Here is a 12848-nt window from a genome sequence, read left to right on the forward strand (position 1 = left end):
TGTGGAGGGTTGTGGGTGCATCATACTGTGTGTGGAGGATTGTGGGTGCATCATACTGTGTGTGGGGGGCTGTGGTTGCATCATACTGTGTGAGGAGGATTGTGGGTGCAGCATACTGTGTGTGAAGGGTTGTGGGTGCATCATACTGTGTGAGGAGGATTGTGGGTGCATCATACTGTGTGTGGGGGGGTGTGGGTGCATCATACTGTGTGTGGAGGATTGTGGGTGCATCATACTGTGTGAGGAGGATTGTGGGTGCATCATACTGTGTGGGGGGGGCTGTGGGTGCAGCATACTGTGTGTGGGGGGCTGTGGTTGCATCATACTGTGTGAGGAGGATTGTGGGTGCAGCATACTGTGTGTGAAGGGTTGTGGGTGCATCATACTGTGTGAGGAGGGTTGTGGGTGCAGCATACTGTGTGTGGGGGGCTGTGGTTGCATCATACTGTGTGAGGAGGATTGTGGGTGCAGCATACTGTGTGAGGAGGATTGTGGGTGCATCATACTGTGTGAGGAGGATTGTGGGTGCAGCATACTGTGTGTGGGGGGCTGTGGGTGCATCATACTGTGTGTGGAGGATTGTGGGTGCATCATACTGTGTGAGGAGGATTGTAGGTGCATCATACTGTGTGTGGAGGATTGTGGGTGCAGCATACTGTGTGTGGGGGGCTGTGGTGGCATAATACTATGTGTGGGGGGCTGTGGTGGCATAATACTGTGTGAGGGGCTGTGGTGGCATAATACTGTGTGTGGGGGGCTGTGGTGGCATCATATTGTGTGGGGGGGCTGTGGTTGCATCATACTGTGTGTGGGGGCTGTGGTGGCATCATACTGTGTGTGGGGGGCTGTGTTGGCATCATACCATGTGTGGGGGGCTGTGGTGGCATCATACCGTGTGTATGGAACATTAACTGCAGCATACTGTGTGTGGGGGCTGTGGTTACATTGTACTGTGTGTGGAAGGCTAGATAATACTGCTATATATTACTCAGATAATACCGCCATATAGTTCTTAGATAATACTGCTATATATTACTCAGATAATACCGCCATATAGTTCTCAGATAATACTAACATATAGTTCTTAGATAATACCGCTAGGTATTACTCAGAATATACCGCTATATAGTTTTTAGATAAAACCGACATATAGTTCTTAGATAACAGTGCCATATAGTTCTTTGATAATACTACTGTATATTACTCAGATAATACCGCCATATAGTTCTTAGATAATACTGCTATATATTACTCAGATAATACCGCCATATAGTTCTTTGATAATACTACTGTATATTACTCAGATAATACTGCCATATAGTTCTTAGATAATATCGCTATGTATTACTCAGATAATACCGCCATATAGTTCTTAGATAATACCGCCATATAGTTCTTAGATAATACCGCTATGTATTACTCAGATAATACCGCCATATATTTCTCAAATAATACCGCCATATAGTTCTTAGATAATACCGCCATATAGTTCTTAGATAACACCAGTGTCTGGATAGTGATGCCAGTGCTCTGCTGACGGTCCAGGTAAATCATCCAGTTGTTATTCTGCTTCTCTACCTGAATCCCACATGTCAGCAGCGAGTAACATAGGAGCCAGGTGTGGAGAATATCTGATGGTGGAACCGTTCTATCAATGATGGGGGTTATAATTATGAACAATTACAATCTTCACTTCGGCTTCCTCAATCCGTTATTAAGATGTAAGAAGCGGAACACCGTTACACGACTCGGTAATAATGCGACACAAACCTGCTGCCACCATGAAATGGGAGCAGAAATGTCGAAGGAGGGTTCACGGTAATTAGGATTCACCGCGGAGTAAGACGAGCTCAGCATGTAATACATGTCCTCTGGATACAAAGTATCGGATCTCCGGAGGAAATCAGGAAGTCAATCACTCACAGGACAGACGGATGTCAGATACAATGTGTCTCCTCAATCAATAACTCAATGACCAAAGCCACATATTGTGCTGGTAACAAAGTCTCCATGTATTAAGTGTCAGCACCAGGCAAGCCGTGGCCGATGACAGGGCCCACCGGGCACGCAGGTGAGATTCCATCATAATTCTGTCGCCCCAGAGCTGGCCCAGCAGGTCCACAGTAGTAAGAGAGCAATACCTAAATATTTCTGCCATATAGTGCCCGCTAAATAGAGAAATTCAGTATCTTCATTACCAGAAGTGTTGACATAGTGCAATAGTTTTCCTTGTTCTTATTGGAATGTGCACATTGTAGATTCAGGCTGAAGGAAGCAAAACCAGGAGGGAGCACATATAGAAACAAGGAGTAAAGAGACACGAGTGACACAACCCAGAACATGTGTTACACCTTAGCTTCCTCCTGGTGGCGCCCTGTTACTCTGATGACAGCTTTACACCTTCTTGGCTTCTCTCAGAAGTTGCATCGTCAAGAGTTCATCCATGGAATCACCGGCCTTCAGAAACTATTTGCGCCATCAGGTGTGTTTTGCAGAGGCAGAGGTGACCCATAGCTCCATATCGTGCTGAGACATATTGTACAACTGCCCTTATCCAGAATATGGCAAGAAAGACTCAGCCGAGTACAGAGAAACCACAGTCCATCGTTACTGTAAGATATAGGAAGGACAGTCCGGAAAATTGCCAGAATCTTGAAGGTATAATCAACTGCAGTCATGAAAATCATCAATTACTATAATGAAACAGGCTCTAATGGGGACTGAGAGAGGAAAGGATGACTAAGAATGAGCTCTGCTGCAGAGGATAGATTCATCCGAGTTACAAGCCTCAGAAAACGCAAAGTGACAGCAATTCAGATAACAGCTCACAAATGATGCACAGACATCAAGTAGCAGATACAGTTGTGCTCAAAAGTTTACATACCCCAGCAGAAGTTTTGCTTTCTTGGCCTTGTTTCAGAGAATATGAATGAATTTAAATCTTAAAGACAGCCAAAAACATCCAAATGACCCTGATGAAAAGTTCACATACCCCAGTTCTTAATACCGTGTATGGCCCCCTCTAACATCAATGACAGCTTGAAGTCTTTTGTGGTAGTTGTGGATGAGGTTCTTTATTTTCTCAGATGGTAAAGCTGCCCATTCTTCTTGGCAAAAAGCCTCCAGTTCCTGTAAATTCCTGGGCTGTCTAGCATGAGCTGCGCGCTTGAGATCTCCTCAGAGTGGCTCAATGATATTGAGGTCAGGAGACTGAGATGGCCACTCCAGAACCTTCACTTTGTTCTGCTGTAGCCAATGACAGGTCAACTTGGCCTTGTGTTTTGGATCGTTGTCATGTTGAAAAGTCCAAGTACGTCCCATGCGCAGCTTCCGGGCTGATGAGTGCAAATTTGCCTCCAGTATTTGCTGATAACGTGCTGCATTCATCTTTCCTTCAACTTTTACCAAGTTTCCTGTGCCTTTGTAGCTCACACATCCCCAAAACATCAGCGATCCACCTCCATGCTTTACTGTAGGAATGGTGTTCCTTTCATCATAGGCCTTGTTGACCTCTCTCCAAATGTAACGTTTATGGTTGTGCCCAAAAAGTTCAATTTTGGTCTCATCACTCCAAATTACCTTGTTCCAGAAATTTTGAGGCTTGTCTCTGTGCTGTTTGGCGTATTGTATGCGAGATACTTTGTGGCATTTGCGCAGTAATGGCTTTCTTCTGGTGACTCGACCATGCAGCCCATGCCTCCTTATTGTGCATCTTGTAACAACCACACTGCTAGTTTTCAGAGAGTCCTGATGTTATTTGTGGGTTTTTCTTTGCATCCCGAACAATTTTCCTGGCAGTTGTGGCTGGAATTTTTGTTGGTCTATCTGACCGTGATTTGGTTTTTCCAGAGCCATTGATTTTCCATTTGTTAATCACAATTTGCATCCCTTTTCTGTGTTATACAGTTCAACTCCCTTTTCCCGTAGATCCGTTGACAATTCTTTTGCTTTCCCCATGAATGACAATCCACAAATGTCAGTGGCTGGATGAAAGATGCAAGAGTCTGTCTGGATCCCAGAAATTCACTCAGCTTTTATGCACACACACTGATTACAAGCAAACAGCTCACAGGTGAGGAGGTTACCTTTTGTAGCCATTCAAACCCATTTGTGTCAAATTCTGTGAATGTTATCAGGCCAAAATCACCAGGGTATGTGAACTTTTGATCAGGGTCATTTGGATGTTTTTGGTTGTCATTAAGATTTAAAAAGAGAAAACACAGGAGTTTGACAATAAATGGCTTCACCCAACCAATAACCATGAGTGGAGAAAAATTTTTTTGTTATCATTCATATTCTCTGAAACAAGGCCAAGAAAGGAAAAATTCTGCCGGGGTATGTAAACTTTTGAGCACAACTGTCTCAGCATCTGAGAAGAGAAGACTGCCAGGAGCAGGGCTTTATTATCAAATTACTGCAAAGTAGCCAAGACTGGGGACCACAAACAAGGAGAGACCAGCCTAGACCGAGCAACACAAGGACCGGACATTACATTGGCAGAAATCTGTACTGTGGTCTCAGGACTCAGAATTTGAGATTTTAGGTACCAGCATCCTTGCCTCTGTGAAACAGTGAAAATGTGAGTGGATGATAGTGAAGCATGGAGGGGCGGAGTGGGGGTGTGGGGCATCTTTGCTGGTGATTGTCATGGAAATATTGAAAATCTTCCTTCTCCCCTGTCATAGATATTAAGAAAATTTTAAGAAAGAGTCGCTCTCCCCAAGCCCCTTTTCATACCCCCTCCCCTATAGTATTTGTCACAGGAGAAAAGCTGATGATCTAAAGATGTGTCTGTATGCAAATTAGCACACCCATGAGAAGTGGCTAACAGGCAGCTGCTAGCCCAAAGAGGTGGCAAACCCAATTAGCATGCGAGTATGTTTTCCAGTGACACAGGTTTGCGATAAATCTACACCTGGGTGAGGAGGACGCAGCTTGTTAAGTTCAAACACTACTCACAATAATCAGGATAATTCCCAGCTACAACTCCAGGATTTTTGGCACCAACATGAAATATGGAATATCTGAAGTTTCATACGTCCGATAATAATGGGACCCATATTTTTAGTGGCAGGGTCAGCTAAGGAGCAATACGCATCTTTTTTCCACAGCTGTATGCCCCTCCGGGGAGCTGTGTTACAAAAGTATCAGAATATCAGACCACAGTTATGCCATGTGTAGTCTCTATAGAAAGGTAAATTCATAATGGAAAATATGGTATCACTTTCGGGCTTCTGCGACCAAGCAGCGAGAAATTATTACAGAAACCAGATATTCTAATAAAAATATGAAGGCTGCAGGTCATCACCGGGGGGGTGTGGCCAGGTCTCTCCCTTCGGCATAAAAGACACAGCCGAAGGGGGGGGTCAGTGTTCATTGCCGGGGGGTATAGAGACTATAAGCAATTCGATAACGGTCAAATTGGGGCGCCCCCCCTCCAGCTATACTGAGTCATCTCTGCGAACGTTATAGTAAGTTTATTCTTTAATCCTGTTTTATTTGTGCAACTGTATATTCTGTACTGCATTGTTCCCTTTTGTAAAATCATATATATATATATATATAAATATATATATACTGTATATCTATATATTTTTCCTAAACACTGTCTCCCTTTTGGATTAAATATAAAATTTAATAGTTCTGTTTCTTTTGGTCTGTAATTGTTCCCTCCCTCAAAGCCATATACGCTACCAGAAAGCAGGCGTCCAGCCAGGCCTGTATTATATTTCAAACTGGGTCGGTGGTGGCAGCGAATAATCATAATTGGGCTATCGTGAAGCTGACAGTGATTGTACTGGGGTGTATACACATATTCCATGCTTTGGAATCCGGAGGTGTGTATGCCATACGCTCATTGTGCGCTTGCCGATAGCTACATAGTGAGTAATCGGGGTCGTGTGTGCACGAATCCCTGCTCAGTCTTGACAGAGTGACGACTGCGGTGGGATATTGTGTGATCTCCCTGGCGGCGTCCCTGACGGTCCTGACAAATTGGTGGCAGCGGTGGGACATTTTGTGATCTCCCCGGTGTCGTCTCTGTCATCCCTGACAGTGATTTATTCCAAAATCAAGGCACATTACACAGCATGGCAATGACAGTGTTCTGCAGCCACCACCGTCCCATCTACTTAGTGGGACAATCATCTGTATTACAACAGGATGATGACCCAAACACCCGTCCATGAGATGTAATAGCTGCAACCATGCAAGAGAGGGATGAAGGCTGCGTCAGCTGACATGGTCTCCACAATTACGAGACTGTGTCCATCCCATACCATCTCACTTAGGATGCAGAGTGAAAGAGAAGCAGCAACAAGTGCTCAGCACCACCGGGAGATCCTCCAGGACTGCTGGAAGCCATTACTGGTGACAAGTGAGCTAAAGCTGTAAAGCTGTAATCAGAGTAACAGGGGGCACATAAGGAATCTTAGGTGTAAGACATGCTTTGGTTTGTGTCACACGCTTGTCTTTACTCTTTGCTTTCATATGTCTTCCTTTGTGGTTTCACTGCCTTCAATCTGAATCTACATGTGACATGCAGAAGTAGTGCTGTTGCTTTAAAAGCATTCAGCAACTATTAGAAGTAACACAAGCACAGGAGACAGGAAGTGTTGTGCTTCAGAAGCATCCATCAACTAGAGGGGTTAACACAGTCACAGGAGAAGGGGAGTGTTTTAGCAGAGCCCCAGGTGGATTGTGGGGAAGTTGTTCACTGTCTGTCTGGAGCCGAAGAGAAAGGTGGTGTGTGTGTTCTGTATCTCACAGAAGTGCCCCTGCAAGTGAAAAGGATTCAAATCAGGAGTGAAGCTAAGCACAGGTCAGGTAGAGATCCTGAACCAGCAGTGCAGAGTATTGTCAGGCAGAAAGATAAGGACTGGAAGAAATGGTGTCACAGGGATCATCTTCCTCAAAAAACCCTCCCCCCTCCTCCATCTCACTGTGCTATAAAGAATGCTGTGTTCATTAATGTGCCTTTGCATTAGAACTATGCTGTCCTCTACTACTGGAAAGACTGTGAACTGCTGTGCTGCTAAGGAAACTGTACTGTTTGTCACTGGAGCCTGTTGCTCATAAGCAGGGCCGGTGTCAGCACCCGGCGCACCTGGGCATGTGCCGGGGCCCTGAGCAGTCAGGGGAGCCCACTCACTGTCGGGCACCCCGGCGTGCTATGGGACCTGTGAGCGGCGCGGTGCATTTGCCAGTGCTCAGGGTCCCGGCACAATACTTACCTCTCCTCGTGCCTCCGCAGCAGTTCCAGTCTCTTCCACGGCTGCTGCACTGTGATGTCTCAGGTCAGAGGGCACAGTGACATCTTTCCACCGCACTCTCTCCTGAGTCGTCACAGCGCAGAGCGGGAAGACACCGGCGACGCTCGAGCCCAGAGCAGCGGCAGCAGGTGAGGAGGAGTGAGGTGAGGCATGTATGGAGCCATGGGGCATTATATGGGGGGGTGATGACATCCTGCATGGGGCATTGTATGGGGGGGTGAAATCCTGCATGGGGCATTATATGGGGGGTGATGACATCCTGCATGGGGCATTGTATGGGGGGGGATGACATCCTGCATGGGGCATTATATGGGGGGGTGATGACATCCTGCATGGGGCATTATATGGGGGGGGTGATGACATCCTGCATGGGGCATTATATAAGGGGGGAGGGATAACATCCTGTATGGGGCATTATATGGAGGGGAGAGGTGACATCCTTCATGGGGCATTATGTGGGGGCCAGTATTCTGTATGGAGTGTTGTATGGGGGCCAGTATTCTGTATGGAGCGTTATGTGGGGGCCAGTATCCTGTATGGAGCATTATGTGGGGGCCAGTATTCTGTATGGAGCGTTATGTGGGGGCCAGTATCCTGTATGGAGCATTTTAAGGGGGCCAGTATCCTCTATGGAGCGTTATATGGGGGCCAGTATCCTGTATGGAGCGTTATATGGGGTCCATTATTCTATATGGAGCAATATATGGGGCCCATAATACTGTATGGAGAACTATACGGTCCGGTCTGCACTGTGCGCTGTGAGGATTCGCTGGTTTCTGTGCTTTTTCTCTTCTTCTTAACATATTTATTAATGACCTTGTAGGGGGCATACAGAGTAATATTTCGATATTTGCAGATGACACTAAACTCTGCAGGGTAATCAGTACAGAGGAGGACAATTTTATATTACAGGAGGATCTATGTAAACTAGAAGCTGATAAATGGCAAATGAGCTTTAATGGGGATTAATGTAAGGTAATGCACTTGGGCAGAGGAAATGAAATGTATAATTATATGCTTAATTGTAAAACACTGGGCAAAACTGTAACTGAAAAAGACCTGGGTGTATTGGTGGACGACAAGCTCACGTTTAGTGGCCAGTGCCAGGCAGCTGCTGCAAAGGCAAATAAGATAATGGGATGCATTAAAAGAGGCATAGATGCTGATGAGGAGAAGATAATTTTACCTCTATACAAGTCACTAGTGCGACCACACGTAGAATACTGTGTACAGTTCTGGTCTCCGGTGTATAAGAAAGACATAGCTGAACTAGAGCGGGTGCAGAGAAGAGCGACCAAGGTTATTAGAGGACTGGGGGGTCTGCAATACCAAGACAGGTTATTAGAGGACTGGGGGGTCTGCAATACCAAGACAGGTTATTAGAGGACTGGGGGGTCTGCAATACCAAGACAGGTTATTAGAGGACTGGGGGTCTGCAATACCAAGACAGGTTATTAGAGGACTGGGGGTCTGCAATACCAAGACAGGTTATTAGAGGACTGGGGGGTCTGCAATACCAAGACAGGTTATTAGAGGACTGAGGGGTCTGCAATACCAAGACAGGTTATTAGAGGACTGAGGGGTCTGCAATACCAAGACAGGTTATTAGAGGACTGGGGGGTCTGCAATACCAAGACAGGTTATTAGAGGACTGGGGGGTCTGCAATACCAAGACAGGTTATTAGAGGACTGGGGGGTCTGCAATACCAAGACAGGTTATTAGAGGACTGGGGGGTCTGCAATACCAAGATAGGTTATTAGAGGACTGGGGGTCTGCAATACCAAGACAGGTTATTAGAGGACTGGGGGGTCTGCAATACCAAGACAGGTTATTAGAGGACTGGGGGGTCTGCAATACCAAGACAGGTTATTAGAGGACTGAGGGGTCTGCAATACCAAGACAGGTTATTAGAGGACTGGGGGGTCTGCAATACCAAGACAGGTTATTAGAGGACTGGGGGTCTGCAATACCAAGACAGGTTATTAGAGGACTGGGGGGTCTGCAATACCAAGACAGGTTATTAGAGGACTGGGGGGTCTGCAATACCAAGACAGGTTATTAGAGGACTGAGGGGTCTGCAATACCAAGACAGGTTATTAGAGGACTGAGGGGTCTGCAATACCAAGACAGGTTATTAGAGGACTGGGGGGTCTGCAATACCAAGACAGGTTATTAGAGGACTGGGGGGTCTGCAATACCAAGACAGGTTATTAGAGGACTGGGGGGTCTGCAATACCAAGACAGGTTATTAGAGGACTGGGGTCTGCAATACCAAGACAGGTTATTAGAGGACTGGGGGGTCTGCAATACCAAGACAGGTTATTAGAGGACTGGGGGGTCTGCAATACCAAGACAGGTTATTAGAGGACTGAGGGGTCTGCAATACCAAGACAGGTTATTAGAGGACTGAGGGGTCTGCAATACCAAGACAGGTTATTAGAGGACTGAGGGGTCTGCAATACCAAGACAGGTTATTAGAGGACTGGGGGGTCTGCAATACCAAGACAGGTTATTAGAGGACTGGGGGGTCTGCAATACCAAGACAGGTTATTAGAGGACTGGGGGGTCTGCAATACCAAGACAGGTTATTAGAGGACTGGGGGGTCTGCAATACCAAGACAGGTTATTAGAGGACTGGGGGGTCTGCAATACCAAGACAGGTTACTAGAGGACTGGGGGGTCTGCATTACCAAGACAGGTTATTAGAGGACGGGGGGTCTGCAATACCAAGACAGGTTATTAGAGGACTGGGGGGTCTGCAATACCAAGACAGGTTATTAGAGGACTGGGGGGTCTGCAGTACCAAGACAGGTTATTAGAGGACTGGGGGGTCTGCAATACCAAGACAGGTTATTAGAGGACTGGGGGGTCTGCAATACCAAGACAGGTTATTAGAGGACTGGGGGTCTGCAATACCAAGACAGGTTATTAGAGGACTGGGGGGTCTGCAATACCAAGACAGGTTATTAGAGGACTGGGGGGTCTGCAATACCAAGACAGGTTATTAGAGGACTGGGGGGTCTGCAATACCAAGACAGGTTATTAGAGGACCGGGGGGTCTGCAATACCAAGACAGGTTATTAGAGGACTGGGGGGTCTGCAATACCAAGACAGGTTATTAGAGGACTGGGGGGTCAGCAATACCAAGACAGGTTATTAGAGGACTGGGGGGTCTGCAATACCAAGACAGGTTATTAGAGGACTGGGGGGTCTGCAATACCAAGACAGGTTATTAGAGGACTGGGGGGTCTGCAATACCAAGACAGGTTATTAGAGGACTGGGGGGTCTGCAATACCAAGACAGGTTATTAGAGGACTGGGGGGTCTGCAATACCAAGACAGGTTATTAGAGGACTGGGGGGTCTGCAATACCAAGACAGGTTATTAGAGGACTGGGGGGTCTGCAATACCAAGACAGGTTATTAGAGGACTGGGGGGTCTGCAATACCAAGACAGGTTATTAGAGGACTGGGGGGTCTGCAATACCAAGACAGGTTATTAGAGGACTGGGGGTCTGCAATACCAAGACAGGTTATTAGAGGACTGGGGGGTCTGCAATACCAAGACAGGTTATTAGAGGACTGGGGGTCTGCAATACCAAGACAGGTTATTAGAGGACTGAGGGGTCTGCAATACCAAGACAGGTTATTAGAGGACTGGGGGGTCTGCAATACCAAGACAGGTTATTAGAGGACTGGGGGGTCTGCAATACCAAGACAGGTTATTAGAGGACTGGGGGGTCTGCAATACCAAGACAGGTTATTAGAGGACTGGGGGGTCTGCAATACCAAGACAGGTTATTAGAGGACTGGGGGGTCTGCAATACCAAGACAGGTTATTAGAGGACTGGGGGGTCTGCAATACCAAGACAGGTTATTAGAGGACTGGGGGGTCTGCAATACCAAGACAGGTTATTAGAGGACTGGGGGTTCTGCAATACCAAGACAGGTTATTAGAGGACTGGGGGGTCTGCAATACCAAGACAGGTTATTAGAGGACTGGGGGGTCTGCAATACCAAGACAGGTTATTAGAGGACTGGGGGGTCTGCAATACCAAGACAGGTTATTAGAGGACTGGGGGGTCTGCAATACCAAGACAGGTTATTAGAGGACTGGGGGGTCTGCAATACCAAGACAGGTTATTAGAGGACTGGGGGGTCTGCAATACCAAGACAGGTTATTAGAGGACTGGGGGGTCTGCAATACCAAGACAGGTTATTAGAGGACTGGGGGGTCTGCAATACCAAGACAGGTTATTAGAGGACTGGGGGGTCTGCAATACCAAGACAGGTTATTAGAGGACTGGGGGGTCTGCAATACCAAGACAGGTTATTAGAGGACTGGGGGGTCTGCAATACCAAGACAGGTTATTAGAGGACTGGGGGGTCTGCAATACCAAGACAGGTTATTAGAGGACTGGGGGGTCTGCAATACCAAGACAGGTTATTAGAGGACTGGGGGGTCTGCAATACCAAGACAGGTTATTAGAGGACTGGGGGGTCTGCAATACCAAGACAGGTTATTAGAGGACTGGGGGGTCTGCAATACCAAGACAGGTTATTAGAGGACTGGGGGGTCTGCAATACCAAGACAGGTTATTAGAGGACTGGGGGGTCTGCAATACCAAGACAGGTTATTAGAGGACTGGGGGGTCTGCAATACCAAGACAGGTTATTAGAGGACTGGGGGGTCTGCAATACCAAGACAGGTTATTAGAGGACTGGGGGGTCTGCAATACCAAGACAGGTTATTAGAGGACTGGGGGGTCTGCAATACCAAGACAGGTTAGTACACTTGGGGTTATTTACTGTGGAAAAAAGAAGGCTTAGGGGGGATCTTATTACTATGTACCAGTATATGAGGGGACAGTACAAAGACCTTTCTACTGATCTTTTTACTCTGAGGCCTGAGACGGGGACAAGGGGGCATCTTCTACGTCTGGAGGAAAGAAGGTTTAATCATAATCACAGACGGGATTCTTTACTGTAAGAGCAGTGAGACTATGGAGCTCTCTGCCGCATGATGTGTAATGAGGGATTCACTACTAACATTTAAGAAGGGCCTGGATGTATAATATTACAGGTTATATATACTAGATTCCTTGATAGGGCGTTGATCCAGGGAACTAGTCTGATTGTTGTATGGAGTCAGGAAGGATTTTTTCCCCAATGTGGAGCTTAGTGTTTGCCACATGGGTTTTTTTTCCCTTCCTCTGGATTAACATGTTAGGCTATGGGGTGAACTAGATGGACTTAGTCTTCCTTCAACCTTAAAAACTATGTTACTATGTTAAAAAAACTATGCAGAATTTACAATAGATATCGGTCATGTAATGTAAGAAGTGAAATCTTTGCATTGTAATATATATATATATATATATATATATATATATATATATATATATATATTTCTCTGCGGTATCTGTGCATCATGAATGGTGGTATGTGTAAAGGGGCCACTGAGACTCTTTCGCTCGGGGCCCACAAAAACCTGTAGCCAGCCTTGCTCATAAGACTTAACTTGCACTGGCTGTGCGGCTTCTTATTAAATGCTACTGTTCTACCGTTTATGAGGAC

Source organism: Phyllobates terribilis, unplaced genomic scaffold, assembly GCF_046119375.1.
Source record: "Phyllobates terribilis strain yellow unplaced genomic scaffold, ASM4611937v1 Scaffold_4__5_contigs__length_816908805, whole genome shotgun sequence".
Taxonomy (NCBI): Eukaryota; Metazoa; Chordata; class Amphibia; order Anura; family Dendrobatidae; genus Phyllobates; species Phyllobates terribilis.